This window comes from Macaca nemestrina, chromosome 8 (genome assembly GCF_043159975.1).
Source record: "Macaca nemestrina isolate mMacNem1 chromosome 8, mMacNem.hap1, whole genome shotgun sequence".
NCBI classification, from domain to species: domain Eukaryota; kingdom Metazoa; phylum Chordata; class Mammalia; order Primates; family Cercopithecidae; genus Macaca; species Macaca nemestrina.
Window position 1 is genome coordinate 34,778,578 of NC_092132.1, and position 15,570 is coordinate 34,794,147.

Here is a 15,570-nt window from a genome sequence, read left to right on the forward strand (position 1 = left end):
TTAAAGCAGTGTAACCAAGTGGAAAGAAGGATGAGCTGAAAGTCAGGGAAATCAGGTTGCCACCTGGCTCTTGTGCTGAATATTCACTTACTCTGTGTTCTGAACTTTTCTGTGAATGTTAGAAAAATAAAATTGTCTTCTCTGCTTTCCACTGTCTCCCTCTTTCCCATTCCCGTCCTCTTTGCCCTTCTTCCTCCTTTTCATACTTCAAAGAGATTTGAAGGATAATTTACATACTAAGCCACAAACTTTATATGAATGTCAGAGGTGTTTGAACCAGAGCACCTCCATCTTAAACAGTGGCTTGGTAAAATAAGGTTGAGACCTATTGGGCTACATTCCAAGGTTAAGGCATTCTTAGTCACAGGATGAGACCAGAGGTTGGCACAAGACACAGATCATAAAGAGCTTGCTGATAAAACATGTTGCAGTAAAGAAGCTAGCCAAAACCCACCAAAACCAAGATGGCAATGACAGTGACCTCTGGTTATCCTCACTGCTACACTCCCACCAGCACCAGGATAGTTTACAAATGCCATAGCAATGTCAGGAAGTTACTCTAATGGTCTAAAATGGAGAGGCATAAATATTCCACTTCTTGTTTAGCATATCAAGAAATAACCATAAAAATAGGAAACTAGCAGCCCTCATCGGGGCTACTCTGCCTATGGAGTAGCCACTCTTTTATTCCTTTATTTTCTTAATAAACCTGCTTTCACTTTACTCTATGGGCTCGCCCTGAATTCATTCTTATATAGGATTCAAGAACGCCTTCTTGGGGTCTGGATCCAGACCCATTTCTGGTAACATATAACGGTAAGATGTTTTTAAGCAAAAGAGTTACAAATCAGTGTACTGCAGGGAATTGCTTCTTCTGTTCAATGTACAATAATAAATATATGTGAAGGGGTGTGATGAGAGAATAATGCCTTTTACACGGGGTCTACTATGCACTAGTTGTTGTGCTAGGTGTCCTACAAACACTATTTTATTTATTCTTCACTACTGTACTATGACATGTGTATACAATCTCAATTATATAAATAAAAAATAGATCTGGAAATTTTAATCGTTTTACTAATTTTGTAAATTTATGAAAAAGCAGATGAAACACAAGTGTTGGTGTCAATATGGGGAGAGTGAGGGTTGAGGAGTAACTACTTACTGGGTCCAGGATTTATTTTTCAAGTGATGTGAATGTTTTGGAACTAGACAGATGTGGTGGTGGTGGTAGACTAGGTAGTTAGGAAGTCAGGAACAGGGCAGGACAGGGATGTCAGACGACCATCAGGTGACGGTCAGGCAGTTGTTAAATTGTCTCTCTAATGAAATAATAATTGGTTGCAGCCGGCACCAGGAAAAGGCAGTCTCCCAATAGATAGAAAACACCTGAAGCGGGTGATCGGCAGCTTCCCAATAAGATCTCATGGGTTGGGCAAGTGGGCCCAAACATGCTCACTAAGAGACAGAACGGGCAGAGTTTCCTGGTATATGATCTTCTCCTAGGAACATTCGACTGGTAAGGAAAAAAATACCTCAAATAAGCATGTGCACAACTTCAGCATGCACATGGCACATGAGGCCACTCCCCAGTGCTGGCAGGCCACTGCGCATCTGGAGAGCCCACCTCCGGGGAAGGATCAGAGGAAAGGACACACAAACAATGGAACCGTGCCAACATCTCAAACCTCAATATGGAACTCCAGTAGCTCAGTAGATAGTGTAGAAGACTCACATTATTCTGCAGATATGTTTTAAATGCTAAAACCAGAGCAAGTGGAAAAGCCTATCAATCTTAAATAATGATATTTCAACAGTATGATTAAGTATATAGCGTTTACTCAAGTAGAAATTACGAAGATGGCCACCTGGGAAAGTAAGGTCTCCAATCAAATGGGGTCAGCATTTGCAAAGTGGAGAAATTAAGGTTTTACTTATGTAGACAAAGATGAAAAGTTCCAGCAGGGTTATATGTTTTACACTGGACAGGTCATATGCCACAGCAATTTGGTTGGTTTCAGATTGCCACATTTCAAAGATTATTACTCTGGGAGGAAGAGTAGTAATTTGAGAAAGTCTTACCTTCGAGGAAACAAAAAATGAGGTTTCAGTTGCATGCCACATGACATGGGCTGTATAGCCACATTCCTTCAAGGCTCACGATAATTTAAAGTTTCAACAGCATTAAGTTTAAATTATTTTAAGTTTGAATTATTTAATTTTACATTTCCCACATTTCATCAAGGCATTTCAAAGAAAGCATTGCAGATTAATTCAAATGGTTTGGCTCTTTTAATATATGGAAGCACAGTCTCATATTCACTCATAGTCTCACATCCACTCATAGTCGTCTCATATCCACTCGCAGTCTCATATCCACTCACAGTCTCATATCCACTCACAGTCTCGTATCCACTCATAGTCTCATATCCACAGGCCACTAGGAAGGCTCATTTCTAGAATGTCATATCCCACAACAGGAAGAATTTGTCAGGCTACAAAGCTGATGAGGTATAGACCAAATTTAAAGCAACATGAGTGGAGTGACTTTGTGATCTGAGTTAAGATACATAACTGGATTTCAGTTAATGCAATTTTTTAAGTGATCATTATTTTAACCTTTTTCAATTCCGTGTTGGCTCCATTGCAAACAAATCCTGCAACATCTGTGAAAACAAAAACAGAACAAAACATAAATGATTATAATTTCTAGAACAAATAACAGCTTTTGCCACCAGGCTCTCCAATATTCAAAACAGTTGCTTAGCCAAGCATTTAGAGAAGGTGTTGGATCTGAAAGGACAGCTTTTTAGGTTTCGTATTAGTCATTAATTGATAATGCTATCCGATTCATTTGGGATATAGACACAACACTCAGTGTTTGAAATAGTGCACGTTCCTCCTTGGGCTGCAGTGAATATGTCTAAAGCCCCAGTTTTGTAATATAGCCTTTCTCATAAACGTAACTTCATTCTTTTATAACAAGATATTCATGAACTATCATTTACGTTCTTTTTTGTATAAGGGCCTCTACATGCCAAATGACATCCTCAATACCCTATTGTAGCAAAAAGATGGAAAGTAAATGATCCTACCAGTGATACACAGAACCAACCCAATCAGATTGGGAATGAGGAAGATGTGTGAACTTTGAAAGTATGTGAACTATTAATCCTTATACCCGGGCATAACCTAAAAACCACCATCTTAACCGTGTTGGGGGTAATTGTGGTCATAGATTGATGCCACACCACCAAGAGATTTCATTTGGAGCTGGCCATTTAATACTAGTTTGCTGTACCCATTCAGTGGCCTGTCAAACAGCACTTTGTATTACAATGGTGTGGATACACCGTTCTTTGAGTATCTGTCTCATTGGTGCTATTGGGCTCTGTATCTTTGGTGTAATAGTTTTGTTCCCAACATAAAGGGACGAGATGACAAAACTAACCAAAAGGTGGGGTATGCCAGATAAAATCATCCCGGATTTGTGTTAATACTATCCCAAAACTGAGTTGCAATTTCAACTGGTGAAAAACCTGTGTGAAAGCTAACAAACTGGTTTATTTCACCAAAAAGCTCTTCCCATGCCCTTTGACTTAGTAAAGTCTTGTTAATAGGTCAGTGATGCTGTAACATACCTGGATGTGCTTTGGTCGAGGAATAGGCTGAGGCGGATATCCAGGCTTGTGTGACTCAGTGAGTTTGGTGTGCAGGTGCACACTTCCACTTGTTACATAACCTGTTTGCATAAGTTCATACTTGACTCTGAGCCACTATTTTCTGTAAAATGTATAATTACCCTGCTAACACTGTACTGGGTGGGGTGTGGTGGGGGGGGTCTCTTGGGACTTGGCTTGGCTCAACTTGGCTTGACATGGTCATTGTGCTCTCGCGCAGAGAAACAGAGCGAGAGAGCCAAAGGTGTCTCTCTTGCAGTCGAACAGGGGGGATCCTGGACTCAGCTTGGTTCGCTCATACGCAGAGAGAGAAAGAGTTAAGCTGCTAATCCTGAAGGCAGGGGAGAGCCCACCATGCAGCTGCAGGCATGAGGGTGGGAGGAGCGGCAGAGTCTGAGCAGACAGCTGAGATAAAGGTGGACAGTGTGAGAAAGCTGTTGATAAGAGCTGCTGCTGAATACAATCATCTTTCACCTACCTACAGCCCCCCGAGTGTTCTTTATGCTCACCTATCCACTCTCCTCAGACTACAGCATGATCTGGATCTGGTCCTCGGGACCTGGCAGATGCACATTATCCTTAGTCATGCTAGTGTCAAGCACCAATTACTGTTTGTGAGAAGCTTAGAGATATTTCTGATATTCTATCCAATCATGTCCTTGGAGTAGAGATACCCACCATGGTATGCCAGTACCTTAGGGAAGGGATATGAAGCTGAATATCTCACAGTTATTTTTCTGTAATCCATTGGCATAGTCCTGAGCCTATTGTAAGAAAAGGTCTGCTTTATGAACAACAGCTAGTGATAGCAGAAACAAAATACAAGAACTAGGGACCAAGAAAAGAAAAAAGAAATAAGATTTTGTACAAACTTATAAAAGACCTTCCCCCTATATTAATGATTATCAATATTACATATTTCTTATGAGATAGGCCTGGTCCACTTTCTTAGGAAAGCTAATAACCTCAGATGGCATATTGTTCTTGTTCTTGCTGGCTGTGAAGAATTTTAATTATAGATCACTAGTTGGAGATGAAGTTCAAATTGACAAAGCAGCTTTCTTAAATAGGTGATGTGTATTCAGGAATCAATTCTTTTTCTTTTCTTTTCTTTTTTTTTTTTTTCCAGCTGGAATTTCCCTCTTGTTGGCCAGGCTGGAGCACAATGGCATGATCTCGGCTCACCTCAACCTCTGTCTCCCGGATTCAAGCAATTCTCCTACCTCAGCCTCCTGAGTAGCTGGGATCACAGTGGTGTGCTACCATGCCCAGCCAATTTTGTATTTTTAGTAGAGATGGGGTTTCTCCATGTTGGTCAGGCTGGTCTTGAACTCCCGACCTCAGCTGATCCAACCACCTCGGCCTCCCAGAGTGCTGGGATTACAGGTGTAAGCCACCGCGTCCAGTCAGGAATCCATTCTTTTACACTTAGTAGCAAAAGATTTGGCTAAAAGCACCTGGTAATATTCCTTCCACCTTGATCGGAGAGTTTTTTGTTTGTTTGTTTGTTTTTTGTTTTGTTTTCAGTTCTATTTCTAATTGACAAAATCTCCCGGTTGAAGTCCATGGTCCTTGAGTATTCCATCTCTTGGGAGTCCATGTGGAAGAGTCTTTTACTAAATTACAGTTTTTAGTTAGCTATCTCATAAGGAAATTGCAGTAATACAACATATTTCTTTTTAATATCATAGATTCACAATTTGGGGGAGCAATTTCACAGGTCTGTCTGTTATAATTTCAAATGGGTACAGTCAGTATTTATCAAAAGGAGGTGATTTTAAAATAACCAAAACCAATGGGAGAGCTATTGGCCAAAGAATTTTTAAAACCTCAGTTAATTTTGAGTTTTGATTATTTTGTGTGTTTCACTAATGTAGATGTCTAGGGGGAGTAAGGCCAGTGAAAATTTTGGAGAATTAGCCAGATTTTGGATACTGACTAGATTATTTGTCCAGTAAAATGCGTACCTTTGTCACTCTTCAGTAATAGAGAAACACCACAGGTTGGAATAATATTATATAAAAGAATGCCACTTACTGCTAAGGTTATTACTCTTCTGCATGGAAATGCTTCTGCCCAGTGACAAAACATACAAACCAATACTAGAGCATATGGGTATCCTTGTGATGGCAGTAGCTGGATAAAATGTAATTGCTGTACCTTGAAAGTATATCTGGTGAAAGAAAACAACCTTAAGAATTATGTAAAGTTTCCAGGGGTTATGTTTAAGGCAGATATGGTAGCAATCATTTACCTTATTAGCAAGGATAGGAGAAGGTTTCTAATAACACTACTTTTCCCAAGCAATCATCTTATCAGGGCTTCATTGAGTTAAAACACATACCGAGAAAGATGACTGTGATTTGATTGGAAGTATGAGTAGAGCATTTGTTCCGTATCATAGCCCAGTCTCAGGAGATTAAGTACCTGGTTTTGTTTCTCAGTTTTCTTATTGTTTCTGGAACTGCAGATTGTGCTAATTTTATATCAAAATTGAGTGCTTCCTTAAAAGCTAAGATGGGTTGATTTTCTTCTTTAAATACATTTACAGCAGCCCTTTTGATATACTCTCTTTGAATTTAATTCTCTGGCTTTCTGGAGTGTCTGGCTTTGGCTTGGATACTTGATAATAGCTAATGATTGTGGCCATAGTATGACTTCCAATAATTCTAAAACAAAATGTCCAACTTTTATGGACTGACTAGAAGAGGTTAAAAACTATCTTTGTTTCCACAGCATTCCAAAGTCATAAGCTACTGTGAAAGCATACCTGGTCTCTGTATAAATATTAACAGTTACTACTTTTGCCGATTGATAGACCCTAATTCATGCTATTAACTCAGCTCATTGGAGGCAAGGTCACTCTTGGAAGATAGGCAGTTTTTATTTCTTCAGTCAAAGATGTTATAGCATAACTTGCACAATAAATTCCAGATTCGTCCTTTAAGTGAGATCCATCTGTAAACTAAATAACATCAGCATTAGTAACAGGCATTTCAGGTCTATTCTAGGAGAAAGAAGCTGGTTGGTTAAGATCGTACAATCATGTGGTGTTTCATCTGAAGCCAGAGCCAGAAGAGTGGCAGAATTTAGATGATTACTTCTGGAGATTATAACGTGGGGACCAGAGAGAAGAAAAAATTTATGAGACGCTATTATACTAACTGAACAATTTCGAATGTGGTGAGAGTTTAGAAGTACTTCCACAGAATGTGCCATGAAGAGAGTGAGGGGAGATCAACACCACCATTTCTTCAGTTGCTCCTACTTACCGGGCAGTAGCTTTTGTTCCTCTCATGCTAGGTGTCAATCCTTTATCCACAGGGCCCAGTTATTGACTGTAGTATCTACAAGTCTATTTTAATCTCCATGTTTTTGAGTCAGAACATCAAAGGCATCTCCCTGATTTTTACGAGCAAAAAATAAAAGTAAAATGTTGTAATTTGGGTGTATTAACACTGCGGCAAGTATCAAGTATAAGTCTTTTTAATTTCTTCTTGTGCTAACTGATTTTCCTCTGCTCATTCCAAAGGGTTTGGATAATCTTGTTCGAAAAGAGTATAGTAAGTCTCAAGTTTTAACTATAAATTTGGAATCATGTTTCTGTACTATCCTACTAACTCTAAAAATTCTCAGTTATTTCTTAGTTTTGGGGGTAGAGAAGGCCAATACTCATTTTAATCCATCTGGATTGATTAAAAGGCCTTTCTTTGATATTAGATGACTTAAATATCTTGTTTGTTTTTGACATAATTGAACTTTTTCTTTTGAGGCTTTGTGTTCATTTGAAGCTAATTGTTGTAACAAGTAAATTCTATCCTCTCTGGAGGCTTGTTATTCTCTCACCAGAGAAGTAAATCATCTATATACTGCATCAAGGTAGATTCTTAGGAAATCAACATCCAAAAGGTTTGCTTTTTAATATTTGTAAAAACTAATTTGGGCCCTCAGAATATCCTGGAGGCATCAGTGTCCCTGTGTATTGTCTGTCTTTCCAGGTGAAGATGAAAATACATTGACTATCTGTATCCACAAGAATGGTAAAGAATGCAATACATAGGTCTATTCCAATAAAGAACTTACCTCCTGTTGGAATAGCAGTAAACAACATATATTTGGTACTACTGGATGTTAAGGAATGGTTATCTTATTAATTTCAAAATCATCATCTACTATTTGGTTTTCTCATGGGGAAGATTGGAGTAATACTTGGGCTTGTACCAGTAATAATCAACCCTCTTTTTTAATAATTCAAAATTATACATCTTATCTTTCTAATGCCTCTGATCTTAAAAGGTATTGTTTAAGGTTCAGAAGTTTTGATATTTATTTGAATTGTAGTGTGTGTTAGGTCTGTGATAAAAATTTACTATTTTTTTTTTCTATGTGGCCTTGTTTACTAGACTTTAAACTTCTAGAAGGAAAGAAAGCTTCTTGTTCATCTTTTGATTCCCCACAGCACCTAGCACAATGGCTTCCTAAACTAGAAACTTAAAAATTACCTTTTAGAATAGATGATTGAAAAAGATATACATCGAATATTTAATATCAGAGAACTTGATTACATTGATTGCTTGATTATGTCTTAGTTTATAAATTGCGCATTTCTAAGACTAGCAATCTTCCATACTATAAAAAATCCTATGTAGTCATCATTAATAATATATATTTTTTAAATTTTAGAAGCAGTCTATTTAGAAAAATACTGCTTAATGGTATATAAACAATTTGAATTTGATAAAGTTTATTTTCTAAGACTTCTTTTATACTTTGCAACTAATATAATGAGAAACTAAAAGTATTCTTGATAAACATAAGTCATAGGACTATTGTCCTCATTAAAAAAAAAAGCGGGGGGGTATGCAATTGTGTGGAAAAGTACTGATAAAATCCCATTCCAATTAAGATGATACAGATTTTACACTTTCAACAATATTCACAACAGGGACACTCAAGCTTCTTTAAGTACTAATTACTTCATAGAAAGATTTTGGAATTTTAAAAACAAAAAAGCGTAGATTTTTTGAGTCTTAATTACAGGCTTCAAGACTCAAAAAGTGCATATCTGGAATTAAGGTAGATTCTTTATGATAATAAATATTCTTGTACTGTCACTCTGTGAAGTCTAGGGAAGTGCTCAGCTTGATTGAAGGCAAAGATGAGTCAAGCAATTAGGCAAGTTATCTAAAAGTAGAAGGGACTTGGATTTGATATTCACAAATGTACTCAAAAAAGAGATTTAACCCAAAACAACAACAACAAAAAAAATAGGAAGTAGATACATACCCTTGTCCAGAATTCAAATGAAGTCAAAATTCAAATGAAGACCAAAGAGAGTAATCTACGGGACATAGACTAATTTCTAAATGTGAAAAGCAATCAGGGAAAGGCCATGAGGAAAACATCAGAGATTCAGCTGTGTGATCACCCAGGGGAACTTGCAGAATATAGTCTCTGAGAAATAAATTTCTAAGTTAAAATGATGAAAAGTAAAAAGAAAATATTGATGGTAAATTGGTATTTCTCGGAATAGAACTGTCTTAATCACAATGAATAAGGGACAGAGCTGATTCAAAATTATGTGCCATAGCTGACTCATTAAGTGGTAATTAAGTTTACAACATCCATGTTAGAGAGACATGAGGAAGGATAGGCTCTCCTCTCACAAAAATCCGAAAGATATTAACTAGTGTGCCGTATGCCGATTAATTTATTTATCTAATTACCTAATTTTGATACCTTTATTATTACATATTAAAACTAAAGCTTCATGCTGACTATGGTAGTCTAGATTCTTCTGAAGCAAACAGTCCCCCTTATTAAGAACTAGGATCTTTGGACAATGTATCTCTCTCTTTAATACACACACACACACACACACACACACACACACACACACACACATTCCTGTTTGGAAATTTAAGAAAGTTAAAATGGCAGGAAAGAATTGAAGGATCAAGGTATAAGAGAGAAGAAAACTTCACAGATGTGAGCTTGAAATTTGGTGATGCATTTCCTATAAAGAAGTGGTCTTCAAAGTAGTGACCCCAAATAAGCAACATCAGCATTGTGTGCAGACTTAGTAATATAAACTAGCGGGCTGTACTCTGGATCTAACAAATCAGAAACTCTGAGGGTGGAGACCTGCAATCTATTCTTTAACGAACACTCCAGGTGACTCTGATCTACACCAAAGTTGGAGAATCACTATCCAGGAAGAATTTAATGATTACAAAGTTGGCATCATAAAATGCTTTTGGTAGGATCATCATGATGGGGGGATAAATTTAGGTTTTTCTCTAACAACAAAAAAAAGTGATATATCGAGAGGCACATGCAGAAATTTCATCATGATGTTAAGACAGAGACATATTTCTTAAACTGGAAACAAGGTGAACTAACAATGGAAAATGATAAATTGGACTACATTAAAATGTGCATCTTATGTTCATCAAAAAATACTACTAAGGGGAACAAAAATGGATCACAGAGTGGGGGGAAATATTTTTTATCACACATAATTAATAAACAGCTCACATTTGGAATATATTTTTAAACACTCCTATACATCCATGTAAAATAGACAATGTGAAATAAAAAAATGAACAAAAGGTTTGAACGGGCACTTCCAAAAGAAAATTACAATTTGGCCATACTGGAAAAGGGAAAAGTAATAGGTGAGCATTTGAGAGGCTCCTGTGGAACCATGAACACTAACTAGAAGTGACATCTAGCCTAAAAGTTGACATCTAGGCAGCAGTGAAGTAAAATAGGGGAATGAGGTAGGTCTGAGAAATATTTGCATAGGAGAGAATTGCTATCACAAGTCCTCAAGACAAAATAGAGAGTCCAGTGTATTGAGAAACTAAGACAAATTCAGCATTTCTGGGGTTTAATGTACACAATGGATGGTGTAGCCAAGAGATGATAATGGAGAGGAAAATAGTGGTACTGCTGCTTGTAGACGTAGGATAGTAGATGGTAAATAGAAGAGAGTAAGACAGTAGATAGGCAGACAAATTAAAGGGCTCTGGTCTTGATTCATGGTAGATAGAAAAACTGCCTTCTACGAAAGTGGCAAGTGGGAAGGAGAGATATAGTATAAACCTGAAAAATGTGTGTGTGTGTGTGTGTGTGTGAACATATATACATATGTAGGGGGCTTGATGAATGTTTGAAAGTAAGGGGTGATGAAGAAGGAGGAGACAAATTTAAACCCACGTTTCTGACTTGCACATTACAAAGATAGTGAGTCATTCACCAAGACAGTAAATCAAGAGGAAAAAAAAAAGTAGTTTTATTGTTTACTTTTCTATTTTTTTAAGTACTAAATCAAATACATATCAACAGGTACAATATCAGAATTTTTGATATTTCTGGCAGTGATCAGTATAGGTATCTTTCTTTTTTATTTTTCCATAGGTTATTGGGGTACAGGTGTTGTTTGGTTACATTCCTAATTTATTTAGTGATAATTTGTGAGATTTCAGTGCACCCATCAACCGAGAACTATACACTGAAATCCACGCTATTTGTGGTCTTTTATCCCTTGCCCCACTCCCATCCCTCCCCGCAAGTCCCCAGAACCCATTACATCATTCTTAATGCCTTTGCGTCCTCAGTGCTTAGCTCCCACATGTCAGTGAGAACATATAAAAAGGAATGAATTAACGGCATTCACAGTGACTTGGATGAGATTGGAGATCATTATTCTAAATGAAGTAACTATTTTTAATAGTTATTTATTTCATAGAGGATGAAATTGGTGAATTTTCTTTTTGAATATATTATCTATATGTTTCATTGTGCAGGAAGGAACATTTCAAAAGTAAAATTAAAAAAAAAAAATTAAACATAACCAGGGAGGCTGAGGCGGATCACTTGATCTCAGGAGCACTAGGCTGCAGTGAGCCATGATCCCACTACTGCAGCCCAGCCTGGGCAACAGAGTGAGACTTCAGCTCAAAAAAAAGAAACAAAAAAAACACTAAGTTTATTATTCTAATAGCAAAAGTGCCAAATGACAAGGGGAATCACTGGAAAAATGCTTCCTAAGTTCACAGCTTAGAAGAATTCTCATTTGATCAAAGCAATTCCTGTGTCTCAGATCATGGTTGAGACAAAGGGACGTACATTCTGTCCAACATGAATCTATGGCATGCATGTAGATGAAGGAAGAGGTAAAGAATTAGAGTCAACAGTTCACTATATCATAGTTAGAAACTTGCAAAATCTAAGAAAAACATAAACCAGGCACTTGGAAGAAGAGGAACAGGAAGGATCTCAATCAGGAACTCACGGAGAGAGTCTCATTGAGACACCATGCTGCTTACAAACTGGCTTGCCTCCTACTGGCTTCTGTGAATGTGTTATCCTAACAAGATAGAAACACACATCTCTAGTTTCAAGAGTGGGAGGTGGAGGTGTTATTAGCCTGACAGTTAATAATTGTACCTGGACCATAGTGTGAGGAGAATTAGTTCCCCAAAGAAAAAGAGATCCTACTTTGCCAAATGTATTTGAAATGTATGCTTGACTGATAAGAATAACTGATGTCCACTACAATTGCTTTGGATGTTTCAACATCCAGCTATATATTATTCTCATCAAAACGATCACATCTAGGTGTGATGTCAAGATCATCACTGATGATGAGAGAAACAGACATAGTATAAACAGATTGCAGATGAACTAACGAATTTATTCCCGAAGGGTCAAGGGAAAAGACAAACATGAAGACTGAAGGATTATTTTACAAGATAAGATTTTAGATATTGGAATAAGTACAGGACACTGAGAATTTTTAAATGTCATTGAGTCTTTGTTGCTTTTGGACTTTAGAAGCAATGGTGTCAACCTCTTTTCTGCCTACAGATGGAGTTACCAGGTCATTTAGGGAATATTCTCTTTACTAGTGGAAAAAATAAATAAATAAAAATTCCTTAGTTATGTAAATGTAGAAATAGAAGCAATTCCTGCCCTGAGGAATTGGTATAAAATGATCTTTTTACATTTCTTAAGGTTTAACAGTTTGTTTTCCTTTCCCTTAGTCTGCAGAATTCTGAAGACAGAGGTGTTGAACCTGTCTGGTTTAAGAATAGTAACCTATCCATATTGTGGCTATGTGATAATTTTGTATAAAAGTAACTTATGAAAAGTCAATTAAGGATTAGTGAGGCAGGCTTGGGAAACATTTAGAGAGTATCAGTGCTTATTTAAACACATTATATCTTTCTAAAATTTTAAGACAAATATTGTCAACTCCAAACAGAGACTAAAATCTAGATTTCATGTCTCTTCGTGATCTGTGTGTCCATGTCTATTGAAGGATAGAAGACAGAGGATAAATGCAGGCATAAGCAGATAATTCCTTTCTCTCCTAAGGTTGTACCTAAAAGATCTGCCCTCCCCACCCCCTTAATTGTTGTATTTAACAAGTAATCACGAGTACTTACCTGGTGTTAAAACTTTATTAGATACCAAGAATACATCTATCAGGTGTGTGTTGTGGGGCGAGGAACAGGGTGTGCAGATAAAAGTTTCTGGCCCTTTGAAGGAAATTTGATTTTGGACATTGTAAGGCTGATATACTTATGAAACGTCCAAATCAAAACATCAGTGTACAGTGGTGTTTGAAATGCATGAAGCTTTCATAGGACGACTGCACAAATCCCATGCAATGGAAGGAAAAGGACCAAGACGGCAGAGGCACTTCCCTCAGCATGACTAAACTTTAGACAAAGCTTCTCTCTGCTTCTGAAGAAGACCTTCAATCATTTACATTAAAATACTGGTAAGTGTAAATTGTTTCTCTGTCATTTTGAGATATAAAACTTTTCAAAAACTACTGGACAGTTTTACAAGCCAGAATTGTCTTTCTCAAGGACCTGGGAGCCATGCCTTTGAGATGTTGTTATCAAGGAAGGTAGCCCAGTTTCTGCAGGCAAATAGGAGCCTAACTTAGGTGGGCGCCTTTCTCCAAGCTGTAAAACTACTTGTCATGAAGACAGGAGAAAATTTACTTTTCCCTTGGGTAAAGTCAATTAGCAAACACAGGTGGCCCCAAGACCCCCATCTCCCACTCCAGCTCTTAAAACTTCAGTCCTTTGTTTCAGACGAGTTAATTTCAGACTGAGTTCTTGCCTCTTGCCTACTACAATGGTCTTGAATGAAGGTTTTGTTTTTTTTTCTTTTCCTGATTAAATTTCTCTGGAGCAATTTTTGCTTTTAAAAGAGATTGTATCTCTCTATAAACGAAGTGCTTTGTTCAGATAGATAAATGAGATCACAGTGAAAGATCACTAATCTTTTCTGAAGCAATTAAAGAAGTAAGCACTGACCTGATCAAGGACTTGAATAAGCACATGAATGTTAATGAGCTGCTAATTAACAACATAATCTCCGGATTTCATAGTACAGTCCTCCCTTGGCATTTATGGGAATTGGTTTCAGAACCTCAGGAAATCAAAATCCTGTGATGCTCAAGTCCCTGATATAAAATGGCATAGTATTTGCATATAACCTATGCACATTCTCCCATATACTTATAATACCTAATGCAATGCCTACACATCATTCTATTCACATAAACTCAGTACTTGGTGTGCAACAAATTCAAGTTTCACTTTTTGGAACTTGGTAAATTTTTTTTTTCCTAAATATTTTCAATCCATAGTTGGCTGAATACATAGATGCAGAACCCACAGATAGGGAGAGCTGACTGTACTTTGCAGTAACCATGTAAGGAGTTTAATATTAATCAGAGAAAATACATATGTCCTTTAGTATCAAGTCCAGAAAGAATCATTAACATGAATCAACACACAAAAGTTCGTGTTCAAAGTCTTTCAATTGACTATTAGAGAACCAGTAATTTTGAGAAAAGGAACTTGAAGAATATATATTTTATATCATGTCTCACTGATGCAAAAAAATAAAATGATCTTAATATGTCCTTCAGGCTCTATCAGTTAGAAAGATACATCAAAATATGTGTGTACGTGTGTGTGTATTCAGCATCAAAATTAAAGAGGCATTTGCCATATTTGCTTTAGACCACGCTCTTTTTTTTATATTTATCATAATATGAGACAACAAAAACATTCGTGTTTTTCCTTCCTTTAATTTTTAAGTTAGATTAATGTAAGTATATCAAATGCTTGTTTTAATTTGCATTTTTACAATTATTACTAAAGCTGAGCAACACTTTGTGAGCTATTGGCCATTCGATATTTTTGTCTGTGAATTACATTTCATATCTTTTCCCTATTTCTAGTGGATTGTTTTTCTGTTTGTTTTCTTGGTTTAGAAGAGTTGTTTGATTAAGCTGGGTTAAAACATTCCCCTCTTCCTATATTTCTACCTTGTTTATTGTGGTTTTTAATTTTAATGTGGAAAAAAATTCATTTCTTCTTTTTATGCTTTTTAAAATGTTATGGTTTATATTATTTATATCTTTTTGAATAAGCATTCTTTACTCCGAAGATACTTTTTTTGTTCTTATAAAACACCATGGTCTTTTAAAGTTGTTACTTTGCTCAGTGAAAATTTGTGTGTATATAAAGCAAAAAGTAGGAATATATAACATTTTACATATGAATACCAATATTTTTATTGCCATTTAAAATAGCTTATTTCTACACAAATTCATATTACCACTTTTGTCACATAAAAGCTGTTCATATTACCTCGCTCATGTATTTGTTCATTCTGACACAATATGTTATTTTTATTAAATACAACTTTTTCATAAGTTCTGAAATTCATGAGTGGTTTCTTGCTCTTGTTTCTTCCATCTTATATTTCATAATTCCTTCTCCACTTCTTTTTTTTTAATATCTTTTTCTTTAACTCTTTAAACGCAAGCCATATTTCCTTGAAAACTTCTCCT

At 36.6% G+C, this 15,570-nt stretch overlaps 1 long non-coding RNA gene across 2 annotated transcripts in view; it reads right to left on the reverse strand.

Annotated features, from left to right (window-relative positions):
- Positions 1-1,732: 1,732 nt before the first annotated feature.
- The window catches only part of LOC139355781 (uncharacterized), a 58,883-nt gene continuing 45,045 nt past the window's right edge, over positions 1,733-15,570 (reverse strand). For both annotated transcript variants that reach the window (XR_011606826.1, XR_011606827.1), the window contains 4 exons: positions 6,953-7,082; positions 6,451-6,645; positions 5,718-5,853; positions 1,733-2,666 (listed from right to left, as the gene is read on the reverse strand). This is a non-coding gene — a long non-coding RNA (uncharacterized lncRNA). The remainder of the gene's footprint in view (positions 2,667-5,717; positions 5,854-6,450; positions 6,646-6,952; positions 7,083-15,570) is intronic.